The following is a 19546-nucleotide window of genomic DNA, read 5'->3' as shown; positions in this document are numbered from 1 at the left end:
AAAATGAACCTTTTTCCATTACTCACAGTATCTTTTTCAACAGCCTCCTCAGTGCGTACAGGCTGCTGAGTTCATTAGTCTTCTTTGTTTGCATATTCTAGGGTGTAATTTTAAAAGCCAGGTTACCTAAAAAGGGGATAATTCTTCTAAAACTCTCTCCTGGCAGCAACATGTGAAATCTGTACAGTTCAGCATTGATGTTTACTGTGGTTAGCTCAGAGAAGATTAATGTGTTGCTTAAAGAACACAGCGTTTCCCTGAATGAAATTTATCAGTTGACAGCCCTGGAATTACTTCTTTAAGTTAAGAAAATATAGACTTTGGCACTGCTTGAAGATTTTTGGGGGTGAGTGGGAGGGTGGCTTGCAACTCCAGAGGGTGTTAGACACATACTGAGTATGTGTTGAAAACAAAAGTGTGTTAAAATAACTTTAAGCTTGAGACTCAAACTAACAAATAAAAGGAAATTCAAGATAGGGCTCACTTTAGATCCTGAACTTTACTTGTTAACACCAACATTTTGCACGCATGAGGCATGTAACATAAGCCACTATTCACTGGTTTAAGACTTAGAAGTAAAGGAGAACAGTGGTGGTTTCCAGGTAAGAAAAGCAATCTATATTGAGAACCTGTAGAAAAACTTGTATGTATTTAAAGATCATGGTGATCATAGTTTCCTATGTGTATCATATATTCCATATTTCACTTAGAACCCTGCTTATGACAAACACAAGAAACATAGAAACTACTTTGGGAAATGCAACAGGTGAGACAGAAATGTACATTATATGGACAATTAACATTACTGAAACTAATCTGCTGGGAAATTCTCTCATTATGGAGCTATTCCAGTACATGGGCATAGAGAGGAGAAAAAAATAAAACAATGAATCAGCTGCCTTATAACCAGTGCATATTATAGAGGGATAGCGCTGTTACATCTATTTGAAGTTTATCAGTAAATGATAAATACAAAGTGAAACCTCCTTTTTGTTCCTTCTTCCTTACTCAGATTTATCTGAGCTTCTGCTAGAAGGTGATATGGATGCTCTTTCGTCTGGTATCTTGGCCAAAAGGCAACTAATAAGAAGTGAGTTGTTGAAAAGGGACTTTGCATGGTAGCTTACTATCATTACTCTAAATTCTTCGAGTTTCATTGTTGTCACTGTGCATCCCTAGGTGATCACAACCTTGTCAGTTTTTACTATTACTGTATTTCACTATTGTGCCTTTTACTGCTGTAGGCATATATGTGATTTACCATTGGCAAATCAGCGTGGTCCTTACAGAGCATAAACTGTTCTTCAGTAACTGCCTCTGTGTATATATTACCCTGTGCTAAAGTGGCTTACCTGTTGGTAATGGGTGAAAAAAAGGTCTCTCATTTATAACGAGGGACTGTAAACTGCACATGTGTACAGTGTGGTGAAGTATTTGATGCAGAATGGTATCCACCTGACCTTATAATGAGGTAGGTTATTTGCTTTCCCATATAACTTAGTAAAACATTTTCTATTTTGAATATTTAATTGATACTCAAAGGAAGCTGTGAGTGTAATGTCAGGCTTGCAGATATTGCTGGTCTCGCCACAGGGAAGAGAATAGCCTCTGGGCTGAATTTGACCTGTTGATGAAGACCTTGGTATAACTGCATATGAGCTCCTTAGATATTTTTGTTCTTTGTGATGGAGTTTTCTTGACCCTTCCTAAGCCCCACAGAGAGATGCTTTAATGGCATGTTAACCTACTGATCGGTGAACTCTGTGTTAATGGGTCATGTTAGAGGCAGAGATTTTCTCTCTGATTGCTGGGATTATCCATGGAAACTCCAATTACCTGCTCTGGCTGGGGTGAGAAAAGTCACGCACTACCTCTTTAGTGCTTGTGTCTGTAGGAATTGTAGCAGCGTTGGGTGTCGCAGGGGTTAATGTTGGGGCATTCTGACTATTGTTAAAATGCCTGGGAGGGCTGTCAGGAAAGGATGAACTCCCAGGCTGAGCAGGTTGTAGTTGTCTTCCAGAGGCTTTATAAATCTGATGGCTAGGAAGGCTCCACAGGGAAGTACAGTAGGAATAACTTTTTTTATGATGCTCCCTTCTCCCTCTTAAAATTGGAGCAGGAACAAAGACATAGAAATACATTAGTGGGCATGGCTGTATCTCTTCATGACCATGGCTGTGTGTGGGGTTGGATGTGGGTTATCTTTGGTGTTTTGAATGTCAAAAGCCAGCCTGCCCCTTCTCTTAGTCATTCTGGAGCATGAAGTTCATTGTATGATTTGAGCTTTAGCAGCTGGATTTCCAGGGATGGTGTAAACTGGGGCGTTTGCTTTCACGTTGTGTTTGCTTGCTGTTTGGCTTACTCTCATGTTCCATCTGAGAAGCAGCCATCAGGAGTGAGTAATCAGGTTGATTACAAGAGTGTCGTACATGCTCTGCATTCGTGGGGGAAATAAGATTATTGTGTGGCCAGAAAACCCCAAAAGAAAGGAGAAATAGACTTAAAAAAAAAAAAAAAAAGTAAGTATGTAAAGGTAACCTCATAGAAATAGATGCATGTCTTGGTTGAAGGTTGCCTGTTGGAGTCCTTCCACAAGGTATGCTGCACAAAAAGTGGTAGGTAGTCTATGGGGATTTCAGTCATTTATCAGAGTGGGGAGAGGGCTGAGCATGATTTCTGATGTTATTTCTAATGGTGGTATGCCACTGTGGAGGCTTAGCTTCTAAGGCATCAATTTTGAAGAACCTTTAATTGGGAAAGCTGTCTTAGCTGTCTTGGGCCTGGGAATGAGTTTCTAGACAGGACCAGAACTACAAAGACCATCATGTTAAATAGCTAATACCTCATGGAGAGAGCACATATGTGGGTTATGGAGAATTCAAATTTAATCTCATGGGTTTGCTTGATTCATGTCAGGGATGTGGGCCCTTATTTCCCATACCGTGGCTGAGCACTTCCCACACTACCCTATGAAATATTGAGTTTCTCAAGCCTCTCCATCCAAGGCTATTTCTCTTAGTACATATGCTGAGATGCTTACTGGCTGGGGTCTCAAACCTGTATCTGTTTTGAGTGACTCTTCTAACATCTGGGCAGTTTATCTGTTTTAAGAAATACTATCTTTTGGGTGTAAATTCTGTAATTCAGAGCAGGCAATTAAGTATTCACTCCCTCTGTGATTTTTGAGTATATCTTTTTGAAAGATCTTGGCTTCAAGAGATTGAAGTGTAAGATATCTTTCTCTCTTTTTAAAAAATACTCCTTTCTATCGGATTTCCTGGCCATGACCCATTCAGACTTCATCTTGTTTCCTGGTAATACACATTTCCGTATTTATTTCAGTCTTCAAGTTGGTTTCATCTACATTGTTATGATCTTAAAAAAAATAAAAATCTATGCTACTATTCAGAGATGGAAAATGGACATAAATTTACGTTCTATACCAGTGTCACCTTAGTTGTGTTAGTTTTTTAGTGTCAGAAGAGTGGCATCTGCATCTTTTCATTGCCATAGCTTGCTAAAGATGACTTTGGGAGCTCTTCAGGTTTTGTGATGAATTAGAGAGCAAATTAAAAAAGCAAGAATGCATTTAGGTGACCAAAGAAAACCATTTAGGTTTTAGAATAAGTGCTCTTTCTGTTTTCAGGACAGCTCCTGTTTGGCTCTCATCTCTCCTGGAAGAGATTTTGCCTTTTCTACAGCTAAGCATATTCTTTTCCTAACCTGAAAACCTTCCTAATCAGAACTTTTAAACCCTTTCTGCAGGTGTACCATATAGCAGTGTTATTGGCACGATGCTGTCGATATTTAAAAACTGAACTGGCACTGGAATTTACTCCTGGAATTGGTAGCAAGTATTGCATTTTGCAGTTTTATTTGTATTTGCAAATCCCCACTAAGTGCTTCCGATCAGTGAATTTCCCCCGTGGGTGAGAAAATTTTAGTCAAAGTGGTTACATCAACAATGTTACGTATGTATACCATGAGAGTATTAACTGTCCGAGGGAAATGCTGCTTGCCCTGAGAGCAGGTGCACATTCAACAACATGTGTGTTTACAGAAGACTGTATCTATCTGTGGGCACTGAATCCCTTGATCACTGACCTTTATCTTTCCCCCCACCCTGCACAGGAAGTCCAGTTTTATTTGAGCAAGACTTGTATGCTTAACCAGTGCTCATTTAGACAGACCAAGAATGCAGAGAATTACACGTGGTCTTATTTATGCGGGTTTAGAAATAGCATTTGCATTGTGAACAGTTCCTTCAAGTTTATCTTAGCCTATGATGTAATTGATACATGAGTACTGAGAGCATGAAGAATAGTCAAGTTCTTATGCTGTTTAAAAAAAAGGTTTGGTTTTCTTTTTCTGTTGTTTACTGCTGATTCTTATTTCTTTGTAGTGTTTAATATTTGTATTAAAAAAATATATGGTCATTGCTAACCCTTTTCTGTGGTTTGGAGTTAAATTGCTACCAGTTGAATACTGGTAGCCTCAGACAGACCTTGAAATCTGATCTAGATTGGCATTCTTGTACCTTTGGAGTTGTAAATGCACAAAACCCCTACAGAAAGAAGGGTTTGGGAAAAGAGCATGAGCTTCTAATGTGCTTTTTAGTTTAGATGCTGTCTTCCATATTGGCTAACATGGACAGATTTTAAGATGGATAACCCTAACAAAATGAGTGTGATTCACTGACCATGCAGAGGAAGAACCAGGCAACTACTCTGTGTTCTAAAACACAAATTAAAAGTTCAGCCTATTGCTTTTGATGTCAAAATGGCACTCAAGAATGTGTTTCTCACAGCGGAAGACAAATATTCTGATTTTTCTTAAGCCTTTGTGGCCCACATTGTTACTTTGCCCACAGGCCATATGTTTGATATTTCCCTCTTAAGGTCAACATACCCTTTACTTAGACTTTGCACTGTGTGCCAGGGGCACTGAAGTGGGACCACAGTTTCTATAAAAATGAAAATAAGCCAGTGAATCGTAGTTATTTACTGTATTTCATCCCACCTCAGAAAGCATAAGTGTAAAGTGTGATTTTTAATTAACAAGCACATTGTCCCAGTGCTTTGACTTGGAAAATTACATATCAGTATCTAGACAGGTTAGCAGACCATTCATTTCTCCCTCTAGACCATAAATAATATCCTTCAAGTTCCCAGGAATGTTTTTCTGCTTACTTTTAGTATTCATAGGTACATATGAAGTATTACTGATCAAGGTAAGATAAATGAAGGGTGGTAATTGAATAAGGCTGTGTCATTTGTTAAACAAAACAAAAACCCCAATGCTTTCCACCCCTGCATCTCCTTTACTTCATCACTACAGTGGCTTATCATGACATCCATCAAGAGTTTTGCCTACTAACCTTGAAATGTATCTTTGTGTTTATTGTCAGGATCTTGCTGGCAAATTGAGCTTGACAATGAGATGGTGTAGGCAGGGGGAAGCAGGATGACCTGGGACGCGCAGTTCTGCTAAAACCTTTCAAGGTCCGTAGAGTGCCTTTTCCTTTCCAATGAATCAAATTACCAACTGGGCGGCTAGTTTGGTTAGCTAATCATTAATGTGGGACCTGTGAATGATGGAGTTTGCAAACCTTTGTCTTGGTAATTAATTTTTTCTCTGTGTGTGTTATAATACTCTTCCTCCTTGTGAGAGTATTTAACAGGGGCAAGCACACTGAAACCTGGCCCAGTTTGTCCTGGATGTGGGTTGCTCAGCATTCGCCCAGAGCCCTATTGTTGCCTTGGCTTGGAAGAAACCACTTGAGCCAGCACACTTCTCGTGGCCAGTGAATTCAGAGACTGGCCCACAGTTGGTGCAGTTGGCGGGCAGCCCTTTGCATCTCTGGGGGTTAGGCAGCAGCTGCCCAGGGGCTTCTGGTGCCTTCAGAGGTGAGTGTGTGAGGTGAGATGCTATGCTGTGCCCTTCACTGGGGATGTTTTCCACTTGAGAAAATTCTTTTCTCTTTGTGCTGAACAGTGCACGTCTAATATGTTTGAAGTATGTGTAGCATAGTAGTTCTAATTGCTTTAGTAGATGCATGGCTTTTAGCTATCTTTTGCCAGTAAAACCGGGTCAGGTAGGTGCCAGCTTATGTTCCCCTCTATTCTGCTTCAGAGTGCTTGTCTCCTCCCTACGTGGTACACAGGGTCACCCTGGGTTTGAGGCTAGCTTTTATCTCATGTTTTCTCAGTAGGATAATGGAATGAATTTGTAAGGTTAACCTTCTTGTGATTGCTCTGGCCTGCCTTGTCTCAGCCAGTCTTTTAAGTCAGGTTTAAACGGGGTGTCCCTTTTCTTTTTGTTCAGAGGGGCTTTCAGGGCACTTCTTCCATGTGCCTCTGTCTCCCCAGCCATGCTGCTTCGGCTTCAGAGCCTGTCCTTTCAAAAGCAGTGCCAAAGCAGTCAGCAGCAGCAGTGTGGGCTAGCTGGGTCTTGTTTTCTGTCAAACCATCCTGCTTTACTTCCTGAAAAGATGGGAAGAACATATATGGTACATGCTTTTTGCTTTAAGATACACTTAGTTAGAACAAAGATGTTTCTTATTTCATTATAATAGTGTCGGCATTGCATGGCAGGTACTAACTCTATTTCCTAATCAGCTGAGACCAGCTGTGCATCTGTCATGAGGCAAAGAGTTTTTCTGGAGCCATTTTCAGCAGTTTGAGGGAAGGAAATCACATATCCAGTGTATGTGGCTCAAAAGGGATGCTATTTAAAATGCAGTCACTTTCCCAGTTCTGACCAAGCCCAGCTAAGATGCTGTGGGATAGGGGGAATTGTTTGTAAAGTGCATATATGGTCAGAAAATGACTGTGTACAAATGCTATCATCCTTCTCCAGAGATCCAAAATCTGTCTCTCTTCCAAGATATATCTGCTTTCCTTAGTTCAAAAATAAATGCTGATGCCTTTTTACTTTTATTGGCTCTATAGCAGTATGAGAAAATGAGCTGGATTCTATTCTGGTTTGTTGATTGTCAACAAAATTGTTAATTGTTTTCTAACGTGAGCCAGAGAGCATGCAGCGTAGCTTCAGGTCAGGTGTCAGGTGTGGTTTGTAAAGCGGGCTGTTAGAAGAACAACTAGTTTTCTTATTGGGTATATTTGTTTTAAACACGTAGCTCAAGAACATGTACTTTGGAGTCATTGTGAGACAAATACGAATTTCATTGTGTCCCTTCTGCCAAACCACTTTTCATCCTATACTTGCACTACGAGGTCTTATTTCTCTCATGGAGGTTTTTGAGTATTTCTGCCAGTTAGCAGCATTTTAACTTCTTCCACCCTCAGAGCTCTTTAAATTTTAAAGTAGTATCTACCACTTAAATAGCAATTTGCATCCTAAGAAGATTTTGAAAGTCTCTGTTAATGCTTCTTTCCTGTAGGGAAATAGCAACGTGCATGTTTTTAAGATGAGAGCTGCGAGTGTGTTAAGTAACTTATTCTGGGCGTATAAGGAATTGGGGCCATTTAATCTCAGAGTAAGTGACTTGAGAATGTAATTAACTTTCAGCTCTAAGCGTATGAATGATTGAAAATTAATTATAAAAAAGAAAAATGAACTGCAGTGTGGTTACTCCATCTGCACTAAGTCGGTATTTTGTATAATGTGCCTGGGAAGGAGGGTTAACTCTTGGTCCTAAGGACAGGTATTTAGGTTATGTCTTCGTAATATAACATGAAAATAACCAGGCATGCTTGTCTTAGGGCAGATGAACTCAAATGAAGTAAAAGTTGCTATCTCTTTTCAGTTCAGATTTTCCATGAAATGCAGGGCATGATGTAAATGACAGAGGGTTTTGCTTTTGCCATTAGAGTCCACTGAAGTCAGCAGTAAAAATTCTAGCAGCAAGACAGCAAATCAAGGGATGCAATGTCATGATTGCAATTCAATGTGAGGAAGTTGATTGCTGTGAGCAGTAATTTAGCGGTTCAAAATGATGCAAGTCATCTCATGTCCAGTTTGGGTTTTTTTCATAGAGTTTTTCTTATCAATGTAGTTAGAAAGATGAATGGCTTAAAAAACCCAAGTCCCAATTTCTTTTGAATGATGACTGAATTAAGAATGCAATTTCAGTCAGACTGGAGAGCATATCATGAGGTGGATATAATTTTGAGAACGTCCCCTAAAAGCTCCTGATGTTGTTGGGTGTGAATGATGCAGTTCATTAATGGGAAGAAGGGAGAGATTTTAGGCTTAAGTAGATTGATGCTGTGTTTGGTATTGATCTACAAAGTAATGCTAGCCTGTGCGCCTAGGCAGAGAATATAGTACATATAGTCATACTTTAAGTATATTGAGAAACCTGACATCTAAATATTAGAGCTGAGTTTTATGCCTTCTTGTAAGCTGGAGCATAGCCACAGCGAAATAACATAAATACGGGAAATATTCTGCAAAGGAAAAGAGAAATGAAATAGTGTAATGAGACTAATCAAATTAGTTAACCTAATAATAAATTTCAACATTAGTGAAAGTTCATTTTTATTGAAAATACATACACTCAAGCACTTGCTATCTGAAAATACTATCTGGCATATTCTCTCTAGGTTATTTATCTCTTTGTCAAGGTGAAATTTTACTCCATAGTAAAGGAGGTATCTTAGCAATCAGGTCATTTCAGGGATTTCAGTAGCATCAGTCATGGAGCAGGATATTATTTCACATGGGTACAGCTGGTAAAATTTGAGGCCATGGTGGCTGGCTTTAAGATACTTTGCTGCACAGGTCCTCAAAAGATTTATAAGATATACGTACATTTCAGTTGTTGACAGTATCATGATTGCCTTATTTATTGGCCCTCCATGTTTTTGGAAATGCCACCTTTAATTGTTCTGAATAATTGCAGCAACACCTGCTGGCAAGCCCAGAGCTGATATACTGGAAGCTTTCCTGTGGTTGACATCAGTCAACAAAACATTTGTGTCCTTAGCAGATGTTTTTCATTTGTTTTTCACATGAGATTTACTTAGATCTTTTCTCTTACTCTGGTAAAGGCCAGCCACCTCTTTCAGGCTGTTTGCCATCAGAAAATGTATCGGCTGGGTTACTGGCACCAAACTTATGTTATTTATCCACAGTGTTGATTTATTTTGTGCTTTATGAATTTACTTCATCTTCTCTGTTCTTCTGTTTTGCAGAAGTTTGACATTTTGTATTTTTAACATTCTAGTTTAAAAAAGGGCGCTGGTGAGGGGGGTCTTCTACATTCAGCCTTTAAATTATAGGTCAGCCTGATGGCGTTGGCTCTGGTTTTTGATCTTTACATTATTACCATCTTGGAAGCAGTGACTTTTGCTTCCATTTGCTTTTAACATTCAGAGTCTTGGTTCTTTGCTAGTTTGCATTCTGTATAGTTTTACAAATTTCTGATTGCTTCCTCACTTTTCCTTTTCAGTTTTTATGTATGTCTATGCTATATGCCACAAAGGCTTTGCTTCTCATTAAAAATAAAAGGGGGGGGGAGGGAATATAAAAGATTAACAAACAGCAACAAATACCCAGATGAATGGTTATACAATGGAAAGCAGTGACTCCCAAAACTATACATTGTTAATGATATGTACTTTGAATCTTTTTAGTTCTTAAGATAATGTGTCATCTAAATAGAATTTAGATATTTAGATGATTTAGAAATTATAATAATTTCTGTTTCTTTTGACAGTAGAGATTTTAGTAAGTTGAAACCTCCACATTACTTGGGACTTTATAAGTTCAGGTTTTGAGTCACTGTTCCTTGGTAGGATAGCTACACTAAGTTGCTGATGCCAAAATGATTTTTCATCAGTGTACAACATGGACATATACACATAAAGTGTTTCTAGACATTTCAGACTGGACTGTGATACACAGCAGCAATGTCTTCCCTCTCTCCGTCCCTCCTCTGCCAAAGGATTGCTTCCTTCTCCTAAAAAAAAACATGCTCAAAAGCACATTTCAGCTATCACAGAATCCCAGAGGGGCCAAGCAAACCCTATTGCTTTATTAAATACAGCAAGAAAAATGGTGTGCACGTTCTCAATCTTTCTGCAGTGGCAGAAGAGTATTAAAACCAATACACTGTCTTTGTGTCACATGTTTTGCTGGACAACTTTATAAAATGCAAATGTACAAAGTCCTGAGCATGGGCTTTTACTTCCCTGTCAGTGGGGCTAGTCAGGGCTTATGAAGTCTCCTTACATTTATCCAGGGTATTAACCTTATATATCCAATGCCAGAAATTGTTTTTGACTGTCTCCTAGGCTAGCTGTTACCATTTTCTACCATACTGTAGATATTCTTTTCTTAAAGGTATTTATTTTTCATCCAAGAGAGCTTTTTTCATCAGTTAGGTGTGTTTTCTACATGACTTCTTTTGTACACGGATGTTAGTCCTCTGCCTTGGAATAAATAGAGAGGTAGATAAGTGAACGAAGTTATTTCAGTGACGCAGACTATGTTAGTAAAGCTTAACTGTATTTTCCATACTAGCTTAGGTACTGAATAGACTTCCTTTGATACCACTTAGTATTGTGGGTTATACTCAACCAATAATTTTGTCCTGTGACTGCCTGTTCTCCACTCAAATTTAAAGCAAATTCCATCATGACTCAGGAAAAGAATCACTGCTGTTATGCTCAGGTCTCATCCTACTCAAAAGTTAAAATTATATGCACATAATGCCCTATACCAATTCATTCCTTAATATGGTAGTTTAAGCATGAACACATCTGGTTGTATTAGCTAAGTAAATTATATACTTTCCCCTCACCAACTGTTCCTCAGTGGTGAGATACCAAGATATTTGCACTGATACAGTTAACATTTTACAGACATTCTTTCTTGTGGAAGGTTCCAGTTATAATCATCTCCAGGCTCCAATTTGTGCCGTACATGGCCATCTATATGGCTTTTTGTACCCATTCCAACCACCTGGGTCCTATTACTCCCATTTGGTTCCCATTGCACTGACTTCCTGTCTGTATTACAGAATTTATTTTAATTTTAAGCATTTAACATTAAAGTTGTTGTATGGTCTGTGCATGAAAAAAAAAAAAAAAAATCTCCACCCCATGTTCCAAAAGGTTTATTGAATTTCTGCATATTCTTACATATTCATTGTAATATCAATCCATAGGAAGGCAGTATCAAAGAGTAAGAATGCCTCTTGTCAGAGTTCCTCAATAGAACAAAGAATGTTTTAAAAATATATCTTTTTTTAAATCCCCATAAACCTAATTCTTACAGCGTCATAGAAGAATGCTGAGATCGATCTCCAAGGGCTGGCTGTATCCCAAGGCAGGATCCTGATATACTTAAACCACTCTAGAGAGACACTTTTCTGACCTTTTCTTAAATGGATATAGTGTCAACTTTATTGGTGTTGCTAGACCACATGGTATGCAACAAGAATTTTGTGTTGTGAAGCAATGCCTGATGCTGAGTCTAAATTTGCTGTTCTCGTTCTCACTGGGAATTCATTGGAATTTATGGGATTTTTTTTTCATTTCCTCAAACACTTTTTTTTCTTTTCAAAACATTTATTTCTGTATATAAAATGTACTAGAACATCTTCCATAGATCAAGTGTTTGCATTGAGCTGCACTTCAGAGATTAATGGTAGGTAGACAGGAATAGTTTATTACTTGTAGGCAAGAACAATTAGGATGCTATCTGAAGACCTGCAAAAAGGCTTAGACCTTTCTTTAGTCATGACGGTAGAGTTATATTTCTTTGCAATCAATGAAAATTTTAATTACATGTTAGTCCCGCATGTGAACAAAATCTAGCTCTTGTAGCAAAGCAAGAAGTACTGTGAATGTCCAACTTCCTCATTCCTCCTTTACTTTTCCTCCCAGACTAATGCCTTCTACCCCAACCTTACCTAAAGCTGATGCCAGAATCTGTGTATCAGATATGTAAAATAACCTGTGCATAGACCATGCAGTCTGAATATGAGATTTTGTGCTGTGCTTATAGACTTTTTTCCCAGGTTCCATGTCGTTGATACCTGGTCATGTAAGGGAGCAACTGCAGCCAAGCAGAAATAGGGTCAAAATGGTGCTCCATGCCAGTTACCCTGCCGTTTCAAACAGCAATATTAAATGGCTCTATTCCTGTCTCAGAAGATCATGGAGGGGATACACAGTCAGTGAGTAATTCTGGTACTTTTCACTGGGGAAGAAGCTGAACTGAGAGCTGGAGAGGGATTAATTTTCATGGTCATCTAGTCTAGAGGCAAGTCCCTAAGCTATCTGGGTGTATTTATGTCTATTATATGCCTGTTGGGGTCAAGAAAGCAAGGAGAAATATGGGTCTGTGCTTCCATAGACTGAAATGGCACATATGTAGAAAGCTATGCCATAAATCCTAGAATTCTGTGAATTTTTAACTTGGTTGGAAGGTGAAAAGACAAAGGCAGAGCAGAAAATGCCAGCTGATTAGTCTTGTGTATAAAATCTATTTAAGGGGCAATAACAAAGTTCTGTATAAAAATTAATTAGAACATAGCACAGTCAGTTGTGATCAAAGAGCATACATTTATTGTGAAATATATGGTTGCTGGAGACAATCCATTTTTAATTTATTAGATTCCATAAATTGTTTTCTTGATAGGTTAGGAATGGATATATATCAAGCTTAGTCACATAATGCTGGCTCTGGTAACTAGCTAAGTTAATTATAGTTTTGAAGTATATGCTTACCCTTTAATAGTAGTTGTAGACATCAACAATGAAAATGCATGGAAGTAGCTCTAGCGTGTTTTCAGGATTACAGAAGTGCTTCTAGCACAGAAGAACATGTTGATATTAGCAAAATAAAGCCCCGTACTACTCCTATAAGGAGTGAGGGAGAAAGTACACATGGTTTACCTCTTATTGGGTGAGCAGTGCTCTCACGTTTGCAAACATTTGTCTTAGTTGCATGCTTCCCTTGCTTTCTCTCCAATGTAACTGGACTTTTTAGTTTGAACCTCATTTTATCCCAGTACAGATTGGGTTTCCTAACAAATAAGCATTCTGTGTTGCTTGTGGAAACCAAATTTATTTATTTTTATTAAATAAAAAAGAATCCTTCATGGATTTTTTAAAATTTTTCTGTGTCCTAGTGTAATTAATTTCCAAGTACAGCCCTTTATGAATGTCAAAGATGATCTGGTAAAGTAGAACAAAGTATTTTTCATTCATAAGAATCCTAAAATATCTTCTCAGTAAAGAGACCTGATGGCTGAAGGATGGAGGGAATGTATGTATTCTGAGATCTGTGTTTGGGTATTCAGTACAGGACGTATATACCAAACTCTTCAGGAAAGCAACATTTTAGTTTTAGGATTATTCTAATACCCTGGGCCTTTTTTATGTTGTCCAAATATCTGGTAGCAATTTAAATATAATACACTCACTCTCTTCTCTCTAATTTAGGAAAGGAATGATTTTCTCAAAAAGGAACTGTGTTTTGGGGATGTCCAGGTGTGCACATCTAAATCCTGTGGAAAGTTGCATAGCATCAGACTTTTGCTTTCTGAATAAATAAGCTATTGTAAATCCGCAGGCACAATGCCAAGTTATAATAGAAGAATTTATTATAATTTAATGTAGATGGTGGATAGAATGGATAGCTTGTAATTAAAGCTAAGTGAGTAATTCCAGTAAATAATTTATTCAATGAATTTATCCTGTTTTTCTACTCAAAGATTGTTCTTACTCCCCCCATTCCCCCTTCATCCCCATGTTTTATAGCCCGTCTTGTTTTTTTTGTGTAACCAGAAGGGTGAGGGCTGTCTTTATTTTCTTACATGCTGGGCTGTGCCGACCACCATGGCATCTTTACAGTTTCATGCCTCTATGTCCCCAGGCTGATGCAGCTGGGATCCCGTGCTTGAGGGAAGTGTGGTGAGGTTGGTCAGGCTTTGTGTGGGATGTTCCCACCACATCTGCAACATTTAGAGATGTGGGTCTGGCTTTGGCCGCTGGTGCCTGCAGACACTGGTCTTGCCACTGCAACCAGTCCTCTGGGTGCTGAGTGACTCCCAGCACTGCAGTGTGCATCCCTTCAAGGCAAGAATTACTTAAGTCATGGGGTTTGAGCTTCATTCTCTGGGTTCACAGTTAGTTTGGACCTTTTTAACAAAGAGCTTCTCAAGACAGATAAAGGGAGTTTCTAGAGAATGAGAATAATGTTTCACTTGGGCCATTGCCATCTTTAGTATTGGGGGGTTTTCTTTTTGTGTTTGTGTGTGTTAGTTTTTTATTTTGCTTTTTAGGGGGTTCAAGGAGAGAGTAGAAATATTTGTGGCATACAAACTCCTGATAAAAAAATGTCTCTAGTCCAAGGAATTTGTTTACTGTGCAGGAGCTTTGTTTTTAATACCATATATGTTAGCATCCTGCCTGTTGAATAAGGCTAGTCAACATGCTGAGTCCTTGCCCATATTCTGTCTTATTCTGCCCTTTCTTCTGTTTCCTCCCCGCCTACACCCCAGCTTTTAAAGCAGTGTTTTGGATTTTTGGAAGTTTTAACCAAACTTTGTATTTCCTCAGCAGCTCATCCCTTCTCCTCAGGACCTTGAACTACGATTATTAGATGCCTACACATTCAATCGATTCATTTTTTAACCAGTTCCCTCAAGGGCCTAAGCTAGTCCTCTGCACTTCATATAACAGTAGATGCAGATTTTTGTAACATTTCCTGTCTCTATTGCTTTGAGTAGTAAAAGAGTTTAATGTCACCAGAATTCATGTTCCTAATTGATATTTGAAGTAGGACCTACTAAAACAAATTGAGCTGCTGACATCTTATACCTATTATTATTCCAGATGGGTTGCAAACTTAAGTAGGCATCACTTCACCAGGATTACGGTGGTCACAGCTTGCTTAGTGCTCAAGTAAATGGAGCCGAGACAAAATCTGGCCAGTGGTGTGAACATGTGATGTTTAATTTTAAACCTTTAACGTAGTAGGATATCCAGAATGAAGTGCTCATGGCATGTGCTCTTCCCTTCCTCCTGTGAGAGCACTGCATCAGATTAATGTACAGTGGTGAGCAGGTCCTACTGTGGTTATAAATTTGCCAAGTTTATCTTCCTCCCGGGTACTAAATCAGGGTCTGCAGATTTTAGTATTATTATTCTGATGTATGCATTATCTCTTTGCCCTCCATGCTTATGCTTAGCATCATTAATATTTTGATATTAATATCAAAATCTACTGCACCATAGAATCTACTTTTCCATGCCCTGTGTCACTTCTTGCTCCTTGTAGCTCTATGACTTCTGCCTGTACCTGTGAAAGGGCTTTAATCCTATCACTGTGTGCTCATCACAAGTTTGGAGTGGTATCATACCAGATTGTCCATCTTCTCTGTGCAGCTGTTGGTCAGAGTTCATCACTGAGCATAAAATTAAGTGGCAGGTTTGATTTCTCAATGAGGCTTTCAATTTTCTTTTTGTTTGGTTTTACGTAGGTAACCCACGTACTTTTCAAAGTGACACTATTCCTCTTGAACAACCTCAAAATGTTTGAGTTTAATATTAATTTATAAAAGCAAATTATTTCAGTAATAGAATGTATGAACAATAGTCTAATCTGTTCAGCAGTCCAGTGTATTTTTTCATTGATTTCTATATTAATATTGGAGCAAAGACAGTAATTTTTGGTGCTTTTACAGCTGTGAAAACATGCCTATTGCAAAAAGAGACTAAACTGTACCAAAGGACTCACTGTGCCAGCAATATTTAATACTTCATTGTAGGTCCACTGTTTTAAACATCTGTCCCTCATTTAGTGTATTTTTAATACAGAATTTTTAGTGTGGGCAGAAATGTAACTGTTTATAGTAAGATGTTTTTGCTGCTACTGAGAAAAAAGCAACATAGGATTCTATGAGAAAAAATATTTGTAATGATTTATAGGATTGGGGTCATTGGCCTTAAACTGCCATAAAATTGTAAGTCATTTTTATTGAAACAAGCACACTTCTAAGAACGAGAACGTGACTGGTAAACAAATTTTCTGTGAAGTAGATATGGAAGCTGGAAAGGGAAAATTACCATGTAGCCCCCTTGCTGTGCTGCATGTTGTGCATAAAAGAGGAAATACTTGAGTTGTTTGGGCTGAGAAGGGTGGGTTCAGCAGTATCCTACAGTAAAAAGGAAGAATTAGGAAAAGAGCTGTGTGCGAAAGATCCTAAGGTTATGGCCACTTAGCAGTATTCTACAGGCATCATAGAATTGTTCAAGTTGGAAGGGACCTTGGAAGTCATCCCATCTGAAACACATCTTCAGGTAAAAAGAAGACTCTAGGGAGACTTTACAGCAGCCTTCCAAAGGAAGCCTACAAGAAATCTGGAAAGGGATTTTCTACAAGGGCATGTAGTGATAGGACAAAGGGGGATGGCTTTAAACTGAAAGAGGAGAGGTTTAGATTAGACATTATGAAGGCCTTTACCATGAGGATGGTGAGGTGTTCACACAGGTTGCCCAGAGAAGCTGTGGCTGCCCCATCCCTGGCATTGTTCAAGGCCAGGTTGAATGGGACTTTGAGCAACCTGGTCTAGTGGAAGGTGTCCCAGCCCATGGCAGGGGGTTGGAACTGGATGGTCTTTAAGGTCCCTTTCAACCCAGACTGTTCTATGATTCTAAGATGTGCTAGAGTCTTGCTGTGAGTTACAGTCCATCATCTTGTGTAGGGACTGGCTACAAAAGGGAGTACCAAGTGTACAGTGTAATTATACCACGCTAGAGTAATTTCCACTACTATTTTCTGGAAGAACATTTAAATGAGTGAATGTTCACAGCTTTTTATGCATGCAGAAATTTGAAAATCCTTGTGCTAGCCTGGCTAATGTATTTGACTGTGAATATGTAACTTTTTTGTAGCGATGAATATAGAAGAAGTCATATCTAACACTCTTTTAAAACAAACAAACAACTTTTGATGTTAGACTTGCATAGCATGCCTGTGTATCATCCCTATAGTACTTTAAACAAGTGTGCACAAAAGCAGAAAAAACACCACGATGGCTACCATGTATTAATCCAGCTTTCTGAATCCATGGCAAATGCCCATGCCCATCTCATTTAAGTATTTATCAGAAATGCAATGTAGAAGAATTCCTCCATTACACAGGTATGAGACTGCCTGGCTTGTTTATGAAAAGAGGACTTAAATTTTCTTCTGTAACAGCACAAAAAAAGGTCTACCATTAACTGTTCGACCTGCAGTAAAGGTGCTTGGGCACTGATCAGCTTGTTCAGATGACATTTTCCCAGATCAGCCTGCTAGAGTTATCATGTGGATAGAGATGGTTTATCCTGCAAGGTAGGAAAATAAATACTAGATTTGGTATTTTGATTTGTAAAATGAGGAGGTCAGACAGGGAACTCTGTGTTGGGACTCAGGAAATTAATGGTAAGACTCAATGATATTTTGATTACAAGGAAAAAATAGGCCTGTTTGTATATGAAGAGCACTTGAAATTATATCCACAGGTATGTTTATTACAGCTTCCATTTGTTCTTCTATCACATTTCAGTATAATTTATTGATAGGGATTTACACTCTGTGTCTTAGATGAAGGGACTGTCTGAAAGAAGGAAAATCATTTGGCTCATATTGCTGCCTCAGCTATACCTTCCTTTACCTACTTTGTATAGGTATACTACTACCTCTGAAAATGGACTACAAAAAGGCCTCACTGGGAACCTCCAAAAACCAGGCTAAATGCTCTTCTATACCGAGGAAATGTTTCTTGAATGTGTATAGCTTTTGTTGTTGCATCAGCAGGGTGTTTCCAGTGTAATGTTAACAGGGCTGGAAAGGGAAATATGTCCGAATTTATGTACAGATACTAAAAATATACAGTTCTTTTTCTTTAAGAAAGTGTTTGTTCTCTTTGTACAGGTGCATAAGGTCCATGTGAACTATAGGAATTCAGTGTCTATTATGTGGGTTTTTTTGGTTTGGGGTTTGTTTGGTTTTTTGGGTTTTCTTAAGCGGGTTTATTCTTAACAGTTTTCAGTGAAGTGGTACATGGATCAAAACTGAACCCTTTTTAGTGATGTACCTAACTTCAGAACATGCAAATTAAAAAAATTAAAACATTTAACAATACACCTGATGTAGATGATAATGGTACTAGAAGAGGAAGCCAGGATGTGTCCCGCTTCATTTTCCAGAAGTGTCTGGAAAGAGTCCCACAAGTGCTGGCAGGCTTCATACCTTAGTGGAAAGCCGTGTGATTCATTTTCCTTTCAGAGTTAACTCTTCACAAAACCAAGGGATTGTAAACTGAAGATTTGGTTCAATGAATGCAGCAGTGTTGGCTTACAAACATCCTTTACAGGAAATTTATAATTATTTCAAATGAAACAATTATTTTGTGAACAGTAATTAATGAATTGCGCTAGATGGAATATATGAAAAAAGAAAATCCACAGGTACAATGTGTTTTAGAACACCAATTGTCAGCTGCATCACCGATTAGTGGAAATTATGAAAACCCATAAAACTACATTTGACATAGTTTGGGAAGACTTGATATTAGCTAAAAATATAAAGTGTGGTAGGTTGACCCCTGGCTGGGCACCAGCTGCCCACGAAAGCTGCTCTATCACTCCCCCTCCTCAGCTGGACACAAGAGAGATAATGTAACGAAAGGCTCATGGGTTGAGATAAGGACAGGGAGAGATCACTCATCAATTACTTCACAGGAAAAACAGACTTTACTTGGGGAAGTTAATTTATTACCAGTCAAACAGAGTGGGATAATGAGAAATGAAAACTAAATCTTAAAAAACTTCTCCCCCACACCCCTCCCTTCTTCCCAGGCGTCACTTCACTCCCAAATTCCCTACCTGCTCTCCCCCAGCAGTGCAAGGGGATGGCAAACGGGGGTTGTAGTCAGTTCATCACATGTGGTCTCTGCCACCCCTTCCTCCTCAGGGGGAGGATTCCTTACACTCTTCCAGAGTGGGGTCCCTTCCGAGGGAGACAACTCTTCATGAACTTCTCCAGCATGAGTCCATGTTTAGAAATATGTCAAAATACATTAGAGAAAAATCTGTTTTCTTTTGCATTTTTAGACCATTTACATGTGCTCCACTATGGTCTCATTTCAAATAATAGATGCAGAGGGGGGTGTAAATGTGTTTCCTCTACTAGGAAGCCTGCCTGCCTGCTGAAGCAGAGTCTGGAATCATCAGGATGTGGTCAGGAGCAAAATCCCAGTTTGGAGAGGTGTAGGTAGGCTTGGGAGACTGCTGAGGTAGGAATTGTGTCTGACAGTTCCTGGTATTGGCAACCCAGTCCCCTCTGCTAGGCCTCTGTCCTCAGAGGAGAACCAGGATTAGGCCTGCAGCTGTACAGACTTAGCCACTAATTAAGAGAACCTGATTTTAATGGAGTTACATGCAAGCTTAACACTCCATATGGAGCCAACTGAGAGATTCAGACTCGACTGCCATCGGGATCACCAAAAAGTTGTCAATGGTAAGATTTACCCTTTTGTAAAGATATCTAAAACAAATAAAAACTTTCTGAATTCTCTTTT

At 38.9% G+C, this 19546-nt stretch overlaps 1 protein-coding gene across 6 annotated transcripts in view; it reads left to right on the top strand.

Annotated features, from left to right (window-relative positions):
• BMPR1B (bone morphogenetic protein receptor type 1B) overlaps nucleotides 1-19546 on the top strand; it is a 246114-nt gene that overhangs the window by 130171 nt on the left and 96397 nt on the right. The window contains exon 1 of one of the 6 annotated variants that reach the window (XM_065691676.1): nucleotides 19468-19485. The exons of the other annotated variants lie outside the window; for them this stretch is intronic. The gene's annotated coding sequence lies outside the window, so the exon portion shown is untranslated. Of the gene's footprint in view, nucleotides 1-19467; nucleotides 19486-19546 lie in introns of those variants that run through there. 6 annotated transcript variants of the gene reach the window in all.

Source organism: Lathamus discolor, chromosome 1 (genome assembly GCF_037157495.1).
Source record: "Lathamus discolor isolate bLatDis1 chromosome 1, bLatDis1.hap1, whole genome shotgun sequence".
NCBI classification, from domain to species: domain Eukaryota; kingdom Metazoa; phylum Chordata; class Aves; order Psittaciformes; family Psittacidae; genus Lathamus; species Lathamus discolor.
Note: the sequence above shows the minus strand (reverse complement) of the source record. Positions and strands in the feature narration are given on the sequence as shown.